Source organism: Lathamus discolor, chromosome 4 (genome assembly GCF_037157495.1).
Source record: "Lathamus discolor isolate bLatDis1 chromosome 4, bLatDis1.hap1, whole genome shotgun sequence".
In the NCBI taxonomy this organism is placed as follows: Eukaryota; Metazoa; Chordata; class Aves; order Psittaciformes; family Psittacidae; genus Lathamus; species Lathamus discolor.
In genome coordinates this window covers 80,052,907-80,070,686 of record NC_088887.1, presented here as the reverse complement: position 1 = coordinate 80,070,686, position 17,780 = coordinate 80,052,907, and positions in this window count along the sequence as shown.

Genomic DNA, 17,780 nt, shown 5'->3' with positions numbered 1-17,780 from the left:
ACATAGCAACTACCTGATATAGAAGTGTCCCAGAGGCCAGGAACCAAGCTGATTATTTCAGACATTGTCTGCCCTGGCTGTGGAATTGGTGATAGTGATGATATATCTACTTGACCCAGAGGGCTGGCTTTACTGTTTTTAAAGTTCTTTTTGTGTACCACTTCCTCTTTATCTTCATTAATCAGAAAGAAAGAATAAAGTGACTTGGTCAGACTAGTCATCTGCAGTATAAATATCTGCATCTAGTCAACAGTTTTTCATCTTTCAGTTCCCTTTATAGTCTATAGTATCTTCAAGGAATTTTTTGTTTCTTCCTAAAATAGATACCTACTATAGGGCACATGAATTGTTCAAGAGAATTCTTTATGTCTCTGTTAATGATAAAGACCATCCAGAAAAATAGCTCAAATGAAGATTATTTCTATAACATAGACTTGTAAATCTGGTTGAGATGAACACCCTTCTTGATCTTATCTTTAATATAATCAATTTGCCATAGTACAAGAAATGTTTAGTTTCAAATTTTGACCTTGCCATTTTCATATCACTGTATAGACAGATTTTTATGGTGAAGAAAGTTATATAAAATAAAAGGACCTGAAGATTCTGAAAAACAAGGACTGTTTGATCTACTCAGTAAAATTTAAAAACTGAAGCTTTTTCTTATGTTTTTGAAAAATTCTTTTTAAAAAAGGATTACTAAATGCTCAAGACTGGTGAAAGACATTTGTAAGTTTCATCTGCATCCAATCATGACAGTAAAAATGATATTCACAAAATCGAAGAAGAAATAGTCTGTGTAGTTAGATACTTAGATATTTTTCATACTTAGGATAAGATACATAAGATTTTTCTCTATGTAGTTAACAATTTACAACATAGTTTGAATGGTTTAACCTAAAGATGACAGATTTTCAGGGGAAGATCTGTGAATACATATATATGTAAATGCAAAAAGACAAGGATAAGAAGTTATTTATAGCCAAGACTTTTAAATTTTATAGAAAATAAGGCTTCTAAAACCATTTAAAAACATATTTTTAAGAGTCTTGAACCTCCAACTCCTGTTACAAGAAAGAAGATCTGTATTTTCTTGGCTAAATTAAAATTATATTTAAAAGCTTAAATGTACCTGGGTACCAACATGTGGATAGTGCAAATTGTCATGTCTCTGTAGACATCAATGCCAGTTTATAGAGATATAAAATTAAAAATCTTTTATAAGGGAGCAGTAAATATTAAATACATTCAGTTTCACTAAGAAAAGTATTTAAAGGAAGAATTTATAGTAGGCTGGTTGATGGATGAAGATCAAACTTCAGAAAAGTGGAGGAATAGAGGGCAGGGTGGAAAAACCTAGGGAGAACCACAGAACCATAGAATGGTTTGGGTTGGAAGGAAACTTAAAGATCATCTAGTTCCAAACACCCTGCCATGGGAAGGGGCACTTTACACCAGGTTGCTCAAAGTCCCAACCAACCTGGCCTTGAACACTTCCAGAGGTGAGGCATCCACAACTTCTTTGGACAACCTGTTTCAGTGTCTCACCACCCTCACAGTGAATAATTTTTTCCTGGTGCCTAATCTGATTCTGCCCTCTTTCAGTTTAAAGCCATTACCCCTTGTTCTATCACTACATGACCTTGTAAAAAGTCCCTCTCCAGATTTCGTGGTAGGGGAGATTCTCACACTTCCTCTGGGGTCCATCTCAAGTGCCATGAGTGCATGTAACCTGAGAAACACAATGGGAGTTCTGGATGGATATAGGCTTTTTGGAAGAACACAATGGGAGTTCTGGATGGATACAGGCTTTTTGGAAGAACTGGCAAGGAAAAAAGTAGGAAGATAGTGTGTATGCAAAGGAGCAGCACAAATGCATAGCTTTTCTATTGAATTGGTGATGGCTGTTTGAGAATTTATGGGCCAGGATCAGAAGGGAGGGCAGCAAAGATAATATGGTGCACATCTGCTACAAACAGCCATATTGAGGAAGATAAGAAGCAAAACCTTTTTTTAAATAATAATGAGAAAATATATAGTCATAAACTCTGGCTCTTATAATGTCTGGATCTTATCTGCTTCTGATGGGTTACTGTCCTGGTTTGTGCTGGGACAGAGTCATTTTTCTTCCTAGTAACTAGTAAAGTGCCATCTTTTGGCTTTAGTTTGAGAATAACCATCCTGTTATCTACTAGAATGGCAACATGGCATAACATGAACAATTCAAGAGTTTTCTGAATTGCACTGGGGACAATTTTTTGATTGAGTAGCTGGGTAGTCAATGAGGGATATGCTCTTTTGTACCAATGAATTAAAGATCTGCTTACTGGCAAAACCAGAACACACTGTACATACAGATCTAGTAATTTATTGTTGAACTACTTAATGTTTTAACTGTCTAATAAAAATACAACAGTCCAGTTAAAATGATACTAGCATTAGTCCAAATTGTGTAGTTAATTCAGGAGAAAAATCCTCAGGAATAACAAAGTCAAAATTGTTCCACATAAACTTTTTAATATCTACCCCTCTTCTGCTATAAGGATACTGTGTGTTCAGAGCACCTGTATAATCTATGTTTGATATTACCAATCTCCCAGAAATGACGGGGAGAGTTTAGACTTTAGGAGTTATGAGGCTTATCTTCCCAAGTAACTCTAAAGTATGTGTGATGAAACCCTGCTCTCCTGGAAATGGCTGAACACCTGCCTGCCAATGGGAAGCAGTGAAAGAATTCCTTATTTTGTTTTGTTTAAGTGTGCAACCTTTAGTTTACCTATTAAATTGTCTTTATTTCAACCTGTGAGTTTTTGCAATTTCGCCCTTCTTTCCCTCAGCCCACTGTGTGGGAATGAATGAACAGCTGTGTGGGGCTTAGCTGCCTACTGAGACTAACCACAACAGCTGACAACCTTTTGAGGCTGCTGTCAACATGGAAAAATGGAAATTTCATATCTGTTTTCAAGGGAAAAAAAGGGAGGAAGATCTGGGAAATGAAATTATAATCATCTTCACCTCATTACCCTAGAAGATTTTGAGGCAAAACCTGCTGTAAGTCATTTGCACCTACGTAAAGAAGGAGATTTGGAACAGCCAAATATTTACCAATAATGTTTTAACAGCCTGATGGCCTTCACTGCTGAGATGTCTGGCTGAGTGGGTGAAGGGACAGCTATGTATGTAAATTACTTCGATTTTAGCAATATTCTTACAGCCAGCCATAATATATTTGCAGCCAAAATCTCCTGAAATTTAAGAAAAATTGAGAAGTTATGTATTTGGGATGGAATCATCCCATGATTCAGTATAGTCTCTTCATTGCCAATTGGGTAGAGAGCAGGTTTCCAGAATACGACCCTGCATCCTGGCGAGCAAGAAGTTAAATACAAGCCAGCAAAGTAATCCCCATGGCAAAGAAGGCCAACAATATACTCTTCTGCATTAGCAAGCTTGGTGACAGCCAGCATGGCTTCACTAAGGGGAAATCCCGCCTGACCAATTTGGTAGCCTTCTATAATGGGGCTACAGAACTGATGGAGAAGGGTAAAGCAGTTGATGTCATCTACCTGGACTTGTGCAAAGCGTTCGACACTGTCCCACACAACATCCTTGTCTCTAAATTGGAGAGACAACAATTTGGTAGGTGGACCACTCAGTAGATAAAGAACTGGCTGAATGGCTGCATTCAAAGTGTTGTGGTCAATGGCTCGATGTCTGGCTGGAGACCGGTAACGAGTGGTGTCCCTCAGGGATTGGTGTTGGGACTGGTCTTGTTTAACATCTTCGTCGCTGACATGGACAGTGGGATTGAGTGCGCCCTCAGCAAGTTTGCTGATGACACCAAGCTGTGTGGTCCGGTTGATATGCTGGAGGGAAGGAATGCCATCCAGAGGGACCTTGACACACTTGTGAGGTGGGCTGATGCCAACCTTATGAAGTTCAACCATGCCAAGTGCAAGGTCCTACAGCTGGGTGGGAGCAATCCCAGGGACAGCTACAGACTGGGCAAAGAAGAGATTCAGAGCAGCCCTGCGGAGAAGGACTTGGGGGTGCTGGTCGATGAGAAAATGAACATGAGCCGGCAGTGTGCGCTCGCAGCCCAGAAAGCCAACCGTATCCTGGGCTGCATCAAAAGGAGCGTGACCAACAGGTCGAAGGAGGTGATCCTGCCCCTCCACTCTGCTCTTGTGAGACCTCACCTGGAGTGTTGTGTGCAGTTCTGGTGTCCACAACATAAAAAGGACATGGAACTGCTGGAACAAGTGCAGAGGAGGGCCACGAGGATGATCAGGGGACTGGAGCACCTCCCGTATGAAGACAGGCTGAGGAAGTTGGGGCTGTTCAGCCTGGAGAAGAGAAGGCTGCGTGGAGACCTCATAGCAGCCTTCCAGTACCTGAAGGGGGCCTATAGGGATGCTGGGGAGGGACTCTTCGTCAGGGACTGTAGTGACAGGACAAGGGGTAACGGGTTAAAACTTAAACAGGGGAAGTTCAGATTGGATATAAGGAGGAAATTCTTTCCTGTTAGGGTGCTGAGGCACTGGAATGGGTTGCCCAGGGAGGTTGTGAGTGCTCCATCCCTGGCGGTGTTCAAGGCCAGGTTGGATGAAGCCTTGGGTGGGATGGTTTAGTGTGAGGTGTCCCTGCCCATGTCAGGGGGGTTGGAACTAGATGATCTTGAGGTCCTTTCCAACCCTAACTATTCTATGATTCTATGTAGGCAGACAGTCAGAAAAATGCTGTTCCTTTCTGCTGGGTATTGTGAAATTGCAGCTGGAGTACTGTGTCCAGTTTTGGACTTCATTTTGCAAGGAAGTTGCTGGCAAACTGGAACAAGTTTGTCTGTAAAAGAATCACTAAAATGATTTGGTGACAGAAGCACAATGTACAATAAGCAATTTTGCTGAGATCTTTTCACATGCACAGTGGAAGCTCAAGAGGTAATATACACACTGCATTATGAAAAATATCTAATTAAATGTAAGGAAAACACTCATCACAGTGAGTGTAACCAAGCATTAGAACAAGCTGCTTGGAGAGGCTGTGTAACCTGCATCCTTGGAGATATCCAGAACTTGATGGGACAAGCCTTTAGTGAACAGATCTAACTCACTCATAAGCTACTTGCAGTTTTAAAGTTGGCCCAGGTTTGAGCAGATGTTTGCCTCTTATACCCTCCAGAGATACTACCTAAGTTTATCTGGGTTTATAATTTTGAGATGCCCATGTCTTCTGAATGAATTATAAGTGAAAATGTATGTGTGTGTTAGTGTACTGCAGGTTTCCCTATAACAATAAAATTATAATTTAAAACTATTAGAAGTGAGCTCAAGATGACGTAGAAAAGGAGACAAAGATTTAAGGAACCAAAGCAAGACCTGATAGACATTAACTAGAAACTCAGGAGTATGCTTCAACAGTTTTGATAAATTTGCTGGTTCAGAATTCATTTCTGTGCCCTTTAACCTTAGAGTAAAAAGCAGAGCAATGGACTAGATTTACTGACCAGCACAATAATATGTCACAACAAGGATTTACAGAAATAGGAACTGTAAGACAGAATGCAATGGCAGTGTGACGTGTTAGCTATTGTGGTTTTAAGACCTAATTAGAGAGAAGGAGGGAACTGTTAAACATACAGTCTTCGGAATAATTAATTCATTTTTTCTCATGGATTTTTAAACTGAAGAAGCAGTAAGAAAGTAATTTTTATTTTTTTCTATGTGTCCTGAAAGTTTGTTGATTAAAATTGGACAGCTGCATCTATTATCAATGTTTTGGGAAGACCCAAGCAAATGTCTTGAAGTAATAGCTGACCCATGAAAAATGCTAACCACAAAAATTAATTGAAGATGAAATTCAGAAATATGTGATTGTATATGGTATCTATTTTTTTTCTTAATATTTCGTATGAATATTGCAATCACAACTATAGTCTTTAAATAACATTTGCATTCCCTCAGGATCCCAAGCTTTGCCTATCTAATATGGGCAAAAAATAGTATTTAAAAAAATGCTTTCCTGTTCATCACAACTGATGTTTATATGTAACTGAAAAAAAAAGATTAATGAGCCAATGTGCTTTTATCCAAGAAGCATAATTAGTCTGCTTCACTGCCATGAATAATTAAGAGGGACATTTTAAAAGAAAACAATATGTTAAAGGCTAATTAAAGTTTTGGAACTTATATGACAAGCCATATTTTATGTGTTGCTGTAAGCATTTTAGGAGCCTGGGTCACTGTTTTCTGAAGGCCTGGTTCTTTGTGATTGATACAGTCTACAGTGCTGGGGGGGGGGGGGCTGGTGATTAAGCAATATTTCTAACCAGATTTAAATGCTCTGTGCTTCTAAGTAAAAATGAAAAGTCATTTCTATTTCTGTTTAAGATTTTTATGCCACATTTGTGAATAATAATATAATTTCTTGTGAGATATGAAAATATGGAACCAAATTGTATTTTAAGCAAATATGAATGAGAAGATCTAATTTGCAAAGAATATTGCCAATAACATATTGGCAATTATTTGAATCTTTTTCATATTGCAGCATCTGCAGATAGCAAAAATTAAAAGAATTTATTCACGTGCAAATTATTCATGTTCATTCAGTACAATTTTTATCATTTATATATGAATGATGATGTACACAAAATCTGTGCAAATATTACCATTCTTCTTCTATTTCCTTTACACCAAACAAGTAGAGCTATTTCCTCAACTATTTACAGTAGAAATACTGCTATAGTTTCCTCCTGGATCAGTTTTAACATAGTTAACTGTGAAAATATATCAGTATTATGCAATTGCAGAGAGGTGGCAGTGTCTTAGCAAGAAGACAGGCTCAGGAGCGTTGCATCCCAACAAGAAGGAAATGGGGCAAGAAGGTCAGGAGGCCTCCATGGAAGGATAAGGAGCTGCTGGAAAAACTTAGAAGGAAAAAAGAAGCCTATAGAAGTTAGTTCACTGTAAGAAAGAGGAGACTGAAGGGAGACATTGCTGTCTACAACTTCCTCACGAGGCATAGTGGAGAGGGAGTTGTAGATCTCTTTCCTCTGGTGTCCAGTGATAGGATACAAGGGAATGGCTTAGACCTATGTCAGGGAAAGTTCAGATTGGATATTAGGAGAAAGTTCCTCACTGAGAAGCTGGTTAAGCACTGGAACAAGATCTTCAGGGAAGTGATCATGGCCTCAAGCTTGCTGGTGTTCAAGAAGTCTTTGGGCAATGCTCTTAGATATATGGTTTAAGTGTTAGATTGCCCTGAGTGGATTCAGTGGTCCTTGTGGGTTCCTTCCAATTCAATACATTCTAGGATTCCATGAATTATGTGACACATTGATAGAAAGCATTAATAGTGCTTAATAGGAACCTATTATGCCATGAAATACTGTCAAATTATACAATCAAAAGAAAACATTTTGTCTTTCTAGAATAAAATTACAACTTGAAAAATTGCTGATATTTTACAAAAAAATCTGTTTCATGGGAAATGATCAGAAAAATGAGTATTTGATTTGGAACAAGAACAAATTTTGAAATGCCAGTTTTCAGTTAAATAAGAACTAGCATCTTGCACAGCCCCAGTGGTATCTGTGTGTGAGATAAAGCCTGTGTAGACGTTTACAAATGTGATTTTTGGCAGTAGAGCAAATAGCATTTGAAACTATTCCAGTCTTTAAAGGCTTATTCATGACTAGTGGCTACTAGAACATTTCTCAAGATTTTTCAGGGCTCAGTGGCTTACATAAAACTGAGAATTTAGATTAAAGAAAATCCTTTATGCCTATTCAAACAATCACCATAGTAAATATAGAGGATCTATCCAATGAATGCTGGAGAGGAGGTTAATCTTACTATCATTAATGAAAAAGGGAGATCCAAGAGAAAGGCAGGAACAAGTGAAGAAAACACTAGTGTGAGACAACTGACCTATCCTGAAGAATTTTCTCTATTTAAATGCTTTAGAAACCAACAGCTTTCACAGCTGTGGGAGATAAAGTAAAACCGCATTCACTTCCCAATTGAGCTCCCAGCATTTTAGGCCTTGTGGAAATACAGAGTGAATTCTTCTAAGAGGCTGACACACAGAAGCCAAACAGTGCTACAGTGGTGAACATGTTTTGTACTGATTGAAAACCTAAACTATGTCAAAATTCCTGTAACACCTGATGTTTTATCTCAAGGTAAACTAATTCATAGAAAAATATCTCGGAAGTTGTGCTGCTAAGGAACTAAAAGTCATCCACTGCAGGCTTTATCATCCTCCGCTAAAACTTTAAATTAAAAAAAAAAAGAAAAAAAGGAAGAAAGTAAATGAAAAAAAAAAAAGCAAAAACCCAACCGACCCCATATGGTGAAGGCCTAGTAGCTGCTCTGGTCAACTTCCATTTAGACCACTTAATGCACAGATATAACTTGATCAGTGTCTTCGACTGTTCTCTTCTTATACCTCTTTCATTAAATAGAGGTCTGCTTTCATGTTTTCGTCTCTCCCTCATGTTATTGTGCAAGCATACAGTTATACAAATAAATTATTTGGTAAAATAAATCAGATTTATTACTATGTCCTTCAGTTACTTTCCTACTGGTACAGAATACTCTCTTCGTAGTGTGACTGTGCTGTCGTTTCCCTCCATAACCAGCTGGAGCAGAGAGCTCTATCACTCTAGTGAACTAGTAAAGACTAGGTGTCCCACAGAAAGTCTGATTTTTGTTTTATTGCAAAAATGAATTATATTTATAAAATATGCTTCAGAAAGTTGTTTTTTTTTAATGATCCCTCTGGTTGAGATTCCTTTTCAAAGGCTTTCACCAGGTTTTCCATTATACAAAGACAGGTTCCAGAGCTGCCTAAGTTCCTCATCCCTTAACTGGTCTTGCATTGTTAAGACAGAAGGACAGCACAGTAACGTGTTTTGAATATATCTAGGGAACCACCTTGCCTTCCATTTCCGTATAGTTTTCTTTCTAAAGTTTTTCTTACAAAATATTTCTTTTCCCCTATTTTCCTTCTTCTGTTTTCTGTCTTTCACCTGCTTATCCTCTTTGTTATTTTCTTTCTTTTTTATCTGTTTGTGTTCTTGCACTGTTTACTTGAGATAGGGACTATCTAATGGTTTGAATTTCAAGTATGCAGTCTTCTAATAATTCTAATAATGTTTAAATTTCAGGATCCCATAAAAATTTGTGTTCCAGCCTCAGTAACAAATCAAGCCTAGAATGCAATTTGTCTGTTTTTGAAAAGCACTTGTTAAAATTGAGCTCTCACTTGCAATCTACATTTAAGGCTACCCTGAGTCTTTTACACTACTAGCAGGTTTCATTGCAGAAAAATGGAGCAATAATAATTTATGCTGCCTCCTGATGACCCAAACACAATTGTAGGCTTCTCCAACTTTTTTTTAAAAACTAGTTATTATTCTTTTCCTTTTTTTTTTATTGTTTGTTTTTTTTTTTTTTTTTTTCTATTAGACTTCCTATTTTTCTACTATTTGGCCACTTCTCAAACTCTACTGCAATAGATCATTCTTCTGTTACTTTTTTGGCTTACTTTATCCCTTTACTAAATTGTCTTGCTTATATTTTCCTGTGCTTGACTTTTCTTTTTATTTTCTGAGCAACCTATAAAAGAATCACTGAAATACTCTTCACAAAATGTTTAAGTTTTATGTCAAAGGAAAAAAAAATGATCCACCAATATTACCAAAAATGGACAGTAAAAATTTATATGATTTATAGGTGCATGTTAAAAACTTGTAAGCCTGTCTGATCTTAAAAAGAACAATGTACTTGAAAATAAGATTAATTAACTTGTGAAAGGTCAATGTAATAACTTCAAGAACCTGATCATTGAAAACATGGTAAATACGCCTCAAGGAAGTAATTAGTGAGTTGTTTGTTACAAAATACAAAACAGTGAGTAACAACTCTCTTTAACTGAAAACTGCTAAAAGCAGAGAATTAAAACTCACTTGATCAAACTAGATTTTTCAGGGGATGCTTTTGAAGTCACAGCTCTATTTACATCAATATTAAAACATAATATGATCAGAATCAAGATGAAATAAGTTTACCAAAAAAAAAAAAGGAAGGATAAGTTTGTGATTAAGGCACTAATGCAATAAATAGATTTATACAGATATATTTAACTGGTTAAGAAATGTACTTTCTCATAATTTTTGTTTCTTTTAAAACTATGACCATAAAGCATCAACGTATTTCACTTTAACTTAAGACTCTCTTGAAATTTTAAGTATTTCAGAATTAAATGTATCCCCCCATAATTTTCTTTTGGATATGAAATGCTTTTTTATCCAAAAGAAAAACTGAAATAAAGCAAAGGTAAGTCTGAGCTAAAGATAAAAGAGGTCACCAGTTTGACATATTGTTCCTTTCTGACCAAAGTCTGTTTAGAAGAATTTTCCAAAGGAATTGTTTTAGAAGTTTGGATATTACTACTCTGAATTATGCTCGCCATTTTTTTGTACCTCAAATTTCCACAGGTACTGTGAAAAATCCCTTTGTTGCTTTAATTTTTCTCAGTTATTGTTTTTCTGCAATAAGAGAAGTCTCAGACATAATCTCCTTAAAATGCAACTGGTATAGATACTTTAATGACTTGAAAGAGAAAAGTTAGATTCATTACTGAAAAAAATAAAAAGAACCCCACTTATCAGTGTATTGCAATATTAAAGTGAAACAAAAACCAAGAATATAGATATAGTCAAAATTCAGATTGTTTTTTTTTAATATAGAACAGACACACAGCAGGAGGAATATTTAAACCACATATTATAACTGTTTTCCTATTCTTTAGGCAACTGGAAGATGTGATAAACTGGTGACAACGAAAATCAGAAACGTTATGTTCATCTGAAGTATGAAATGGGCTGTATGAGTGTGGAGGAACAATGTCCAATGCATAACACCAGATGAAGTTTTGTCATAATTCATTTTAACAGCAAGGTGGGACCGCTGATTTTTTCATCTCTACCTTTTTCCTTATGTTTCCACATACATACACATTGCATATAGGCACCATAAAACCTAGATACTTTTTTTTTTTTCCTCTCATTCCTGTAGCCACAAGATTTTTCCAATGTAAACTGCCTAAAATTCTACCTTTAGTCTATCTGAGTTTTGGATTTTTTTTCCATGTAGTGTGTATTGATCCTGGTTTGAGCATTTGTCATGTATTAGCTTCCCCAAAATCAGACAGTTCTTTCATGTTCCTTATTTTCAGTTTCACTCATTCTTCTGTTTCCTTTCCCCTTTTCTTCTGTAAACATTTAGTTGATATTGCCTGCTATTTTAACAGATTCTTTCTTTTCAAGACACTTCTGTACAAATTCCACTTGCATTTGTCATAATGACTGATATTGCTTGTGCAGTAGACCATCACTTCATTTAGAACAGAGCACTTGATCTGAATGAAAGGCACAAGGGAAACAGGAAGTTTGGATAGCAGTATGTATATGAATTGCCAACTCTTAACACATTCAGAATCACTTAGAAGATGGCTGCACTTTGTTAGGAAGTTCATATTCCTTGGCATGATCTCCTGTACCATTTGCTGTCTTAGCAGTGTCTTGGCTCAGAGCCTTTTATATTACCTGTTCATGCTGCAAGCTCTTTTTACTTAGAAAAATGGTCTGATCTTAGCACACATCACTTATGAGAAGTTTTGAGCATCCCTGAGTGAAATTAAAATAATATCTGCTAAATTTATAAATACTAATTAGATAAAGGTGTCCCTATGGCATGAAAAAATAAAAGTCATAACAAAAAAAATATCAGAGGTTGTCTTCATCTTGTATGCATTTAAATTAAAAAAAAAACCTCTAACGCATGTTATTTATTTTATTACAAAGCCCATATTGACATGACTAGCAGATTAAACTGTCACTTCACCTTTGGGCCAAATTAACTGCCTTTGAATTCATCCTGAATTCATGCCTATTCATCCTCTTGAAATTTCAGCAGCTGCAGGACATATTCAACATTCAAGCAAGTTTGCCAGGCTCTAAACATTCTATCAAAGCTCATCTGGCTTGGCTGGTAAAATAAACTGTTGATTGCATGGTATTTGAAGTACTTGGCTTGAAGTGCCTCCCCAGACTTTAAATATCAGTCTGCCTGAAACACTACTGAGATGATCTTAACTACAGCATTTTCCCTTAGCAATATGCTTCTTTCTTTGCAATATGTTCAAAATCATTGCTACAATGCCTGATGCTGGTTTGCCTTAACTCCTCCCTTCTGAAGTCAGCTCTATCACTAGTTATTTGAAAGGATGCAAACTCCATGTATTGAGATAAGAACAGTTTAATAACTAGAGTGTCTTACCTCTTAAAACAAATTAAAGTACGCTGAGTATCTTACAGGTCAAAAAATTTGAAGCTGAACAGAGTAACAAGAGAGTGTATTACCTCACATTGTCCAAATTGAGTACAGCAAAAGATTATGTGGAGAGTGCTGTGGAGAAGTTGATGTAGGTGATTTTTCAATGTAACTTCCATCATTATGGCAGAACAAAATGGAAAACGGGTGTGAGGACTCTGGAGGAGAGTCAGGCTTCTGAGCATGTGAATTATGAAAAGGACCTTGGATACTAAAGGAAAACAGAAGAAATACAAACTGTATAGATAACACTATATAAATATACATACAATTAGCTATGGAAAAAAATATTTAAAAAACAAGTTTAAGATGCTAAAATAGTAAAATCCTAAAATGACACCAGAGGCTTAGAAGACCATAAGATTACAGTCCTCGAATGGAAGGATCAAAACACTAAAAGTTAACATGGGAATCATATTTCACCTGATGAGTTAGAAGAGAAAGGAATGCAGCTCCACATATGGCCAGGCATGAAGAACATGAGGACAGAACCTGTGAACCTGGGTGTTTGTACTCTGTCCTGGAACAGGATGAAGAAGCAGTTGCTTTGGCCAGTCACACGTTGTGCCTGGAATTACAGCTGAGTACTAGAGGAAGCAGTCATAGACAGGGGTAGCACACATAAAATGTAGGGTCATATCTATCCTCATGTATTGTAAACATCCCCAATTTATTAAAATAAAAATAAGCCTATCATCCCCTAGTTTTCAGTTACAAAGACTTCAGTGTCAGCAGGAGACTACTCTGTAAAGGTAAACATCTGATTTGTGCTATTTTGCTCTTTAGTTCCACCTGAAAATGATTAAAAGTAAATAAATGAAGGCCTTATATCTAGAAGTTAACATATATCCCTTTCAGGCTGTGAAGTTTAGTTGTCATTTTATCATTTCAGCATATCATTACATAAAGCAGATTGAGAGTGTAACAGCCTGAAAGACCGAAATTTTGCTTCACTCTAAAATTCTTTGAGATAATACACACTTTTTGCAGCTGCTAACACTTGAAAAATGTTTTTTACTTCCTCATTTTTTTTCCCTGCTTTTAATAACAAGCTAGAGACAGACCAATTTCTACACAATACATAACCCAGAACACATTGTGACTACCAGTGTGCTCTTTTTCCTCGGAATGTATTTTCCCACCCTGAATGGAACATATAATACACAATTTATTCATCAGTAGAATTTATTACAAAACTGATTTTTTTTCTGTATAAGTAATCTTAAAAGCACCAGAACTTCATATTGTGTCCTTTAAAGAAAAGGACACCTCCCACTTTCTGATGGCTTATATTATGAAATACTGTATCACATAGCATTCAGTACTTAGTGAGGGAAAGACTTTCACATGTTCTTGCAAGTAGCATTTTGGTATTTTTAGGCTACAACCACAGAGAAAAAAAAAACTTATTATATTACCAACCTTCTAAGTAATGAAGGCCAATGAAATTCAGCATATTATTTCTATATTAAATTGAAATATTCATGCTTACTTGAAGTATTCTTTACATATATATGGATCCACCAGTCATATTTGTCCTAGCTGTAAATTTACTAACTTTATCACCGAAGTACTTATCATCCAGTGCTAAGTATCATTGCCAAGAAGTAGAGTGTTTTTGCTGTTGATGTTGTGGTTATTTACCAGTAGTTACATGCAGCTGTGTATAGTTTTGTAAAAGCAGATCCTGTGTCCACAAAAAAGTTCTCCAGGCACATAATTTCAAATTAGTTTGGCAGATTTCTAAAAGTGTATTAATTGCACATGCTGAAACCTCATGTAATATGAATAAACAACAATTCTCTTAAAACTATTATGGTGAAATACAAGTGATTTCCAAGATAATTCTTTAAGCTAAACAAAAGACTAGTAACAAATTAAGAATTTCTTTGTGTGTCTGCAAAAGAGAATGTGAAACAAGATTTTCATTTCTATGTTCTCGCAGTTTATTTTTTACGTATCTTTAAATAAAAAAAAAAACTTTTTTTTTTAATAAATAAAAATAATTATTTTTATTTATTTCTTTATCTTAGAGTAAGTTTTGGTGTGGGTGGGTTTTTTTTTTTTCTAAAAAATAATTGGAAAAAGTAAGACTGAAGGTTTTCCTACTAGAGTTTTAGAGACAACATAGGTTTAGTTGTTGAGGTGGTTCAATTTGTTCTCATTTCCAGAAGGGCAGGGATCCTAAAGCTTTGATGTTTCCTGTGTCCTAGGCAGCTGTTCAAGCAGTTTTCTCTCGTGGCCCATTTTGTTTCATATAATATATCTATATATATATATTTCTAAACTGCTAAGTATAAAAAAGAATCTGTAATGATTTTGGCTCTGTTATACTAGATTCACTACTGTACATTCACAAAGGGCTACCATACAAGTTCAGATTATCTACTATACATATTTTAGTATTTTACCTTATATTGTAATACAAATAGGAAAATGATTATGGCTGATAATGATGTAACAGCTGAATTATTCAGAAATATTAGGATTCAAATTTCTATAAGATACTGTCCACTTAAGCATGGAATGTAACATAGAGGAATGTTGTATTTAGAGCTGTTTGAGAAGAAGGAGCTAATTTTAAGAGAATATTATAATATTGTGAAAAAGGTTTTGCAGAGGGCAGCTTTTTGATTACTAAGGACAATTTCATTGTTGTTGCTGTTTGCAGAGTTTTGCTTTTTGGGTAATTTTAAAAAGTGGTCTTTTTTGTTTTCACTCTAAATACGGGTTCAGGAGCATAGAAAATGCTCAATTTCTTGCAGAACAGAGATCTTATTCAACTGTCATGTTCACTATGTACTTAAAAACTCTAAAAATTTCTCTCAGGGAACACTATGTTAATTTCTTAAAAGTTTTATCCTGCCAAGTGTTTCAGAACAATCTGTGACAAGCTGAATCATAGTATCAGAATAATCCAAATTGGAAGGAACTCCTGGAGGTCATCTGGTTCAGCCTCCTGTTCGAAGCAGACTACCTTCAAAGTTAGAGTGCGTTGCTCAGAATCTTATCCAGCTTGGTTTTGACCATGTGCATGGTGGCAAGTCTACAGCCTTCCTAGGCAACCTTTTCCAATGCTTTTACCATGTCTTTAACTGAGATGAGATAGTGGTGTTCAGAATAGGAATTTGCTACTAATCCTTCTCCTTGCACAGAAGTACCGTTAGGTATTCTATTCATAACTTTTCATGCTCCTAATAATTTGGTTTTCTAACTCAAATTATTTGTCTTTAACTTTCTTAACATTCTTCATGTACCCTCATATTACACATCTCCCTTAAGCCATGTTGCCACCCTAACAGCCTCTATGATCCTATATGCTTTTTTCTTTAAGTAGTTTCAGATTTTTTTCTCACACACAGCTTTTTTGAATTCAGAAATACCTCTCAAAAAATCTCTTATGCAACTATTTTATTGTTCTTGGTAATGTGTCTTTTTGTTATTCCCTTCCTGAAACAGTAACATCTGCAGCACGATTAATAATTCTGAGACTTTTATTCATTTTACTGAACACAGCCACTTCATGTCTTCACATGCCACAGGCGTTCTGCCATTTTTCTTTACTATTTCTTTACTTAAATTATCACATGTAAGAATCATTAGCTCTCAAGAGCAAGGTGAAGTTTATACATAAGAAAAAAAAAAGGCTTGCTCTTTGAACCCTTGAAAATAAAAGCAACAATAAGAAAATACAGTAATTCTTATTCTATTCTATGCTTCCATCTCTGACGGGCAGTAGCACAAAATTAATGGCTGGAAAACAAATAGCTGTTTACCTTAGTGCTTGAAACTCAGGTTGGTGATGGAGTTTTAAAGTAAATTAAGTACAACTTCTTACTAGACTAAGAGCTTTGGTAGCAATTGCAGATTATCATTCTTGCTTCCAGCAGCAGAGGAGCTGGACATGAACAACCAAAGAGGGATACCTGAATAACTGAATTTTGATTGTTGACTTGACTGGAAAATTATTAGCATTTAAGTTATTTTTTTTTTCTCTTAAATTCTTTCCAAAATGAAAATTCCACAGGTTTAATTTGTTTGATGTGAAACATTTCCCTTCACACAGAACAGTAAGTTTGGAAGATTCAGAAAGTGATGGTAATGCGTAAAAAATGCATGTGATCATAGAATATTTTTGGTGTCTCCTTATATCAAAACATCCAACAGTTGGTTCTGTTTTGCTCTCACCAGGCTATTTGGGGGAACCACATATATATATATATATATATATATATATAGATACACAAAAAAGATGATACACTTATAGCATAAGAATGATGCACATATATAAACTCCCCTATGCCTGAAGAAATGTAAGAACTGTCACTTTAACTTTGTTGTAATTTTAAATATAGTGCTCTCTATAAAGGAAGAGGCTTCAAGGATATAAAATCCTGGTGAGTCCGCATCAACGGAAGCAGAGGAAGCAGGGGCAGCATCAGTGGCTGAGGGGTTTAAGCTTTATATCAGAGCTGTAGAGGGGGTTTCTGAGCCCAGGGACACCCGAACAGCAGCACCAAGGCCCCTCTGCACAGCTCTTGGCAGACAATCAGGGGAGTGAGGGGCGTAACCAGGAATAGCTTTGAGAGATTTAAGTGGCTGTAAGTGACCAGAGTGGGCAAACAGGATGTGGTGCATCAAAAGGAAGTGACACAGCAGTTTGTGCAGCAGTTCACCTAGGCAGGGAGTGTGGGGTGGTCTCTGCAGTCTGCAAGTTGGTCCATACCTCAGGAAAGTACTAAATGCTCTAGGTCTCTGCCATAATGGTGGGACACTTGACCGACGTGTCTACTGAGACAACCCCTGAGAAGTCCGATGCTTCCACCCAGATGGAACTGGTAATTTCTCCTCTACTTTGAATATTTTTTTTTGTGGTGTTTTTTTTCCTAATTATTATTTTGTGCCTTTTGTTTTAATCCTCTCATGTTTTGCAATATCATATGAATTTGTATGTTCACTGAGAGATAAGAAAGCCCAGCAGCTCACAGAATGCTCTACATATTGTGTGCGTGAGCTCTTTCTCACTGCCTCAGGATGCTGGTTTCTTTCTTTCTTTGAATCTGTGAACCTCAATGTCATCCTGAAGAAGAGATTGGTTTGGAATTAATTATTACTTTTTCTCGCTTTGTTTAATTTGAAATAAAAAAAAAAAAAAAGTGAGTAGTGAATTTAATGTCTAAAAAAAAAATCATAAAGTGTCCCAGAAATGCTAACTTAATTCTTTACTGAGAAAAGATACTTTGGTGATTCACCTGTCACTCCTGTTGTCCATCCCTATTGTCCTCCTAAATGCTGTTCTCACTTTACAGTTCTTCTTCTTCTTAAAAAAGAAAACCCAAAGGCCTTTTCTTCTGTTGTGGATACATTCCATCAGCGTCT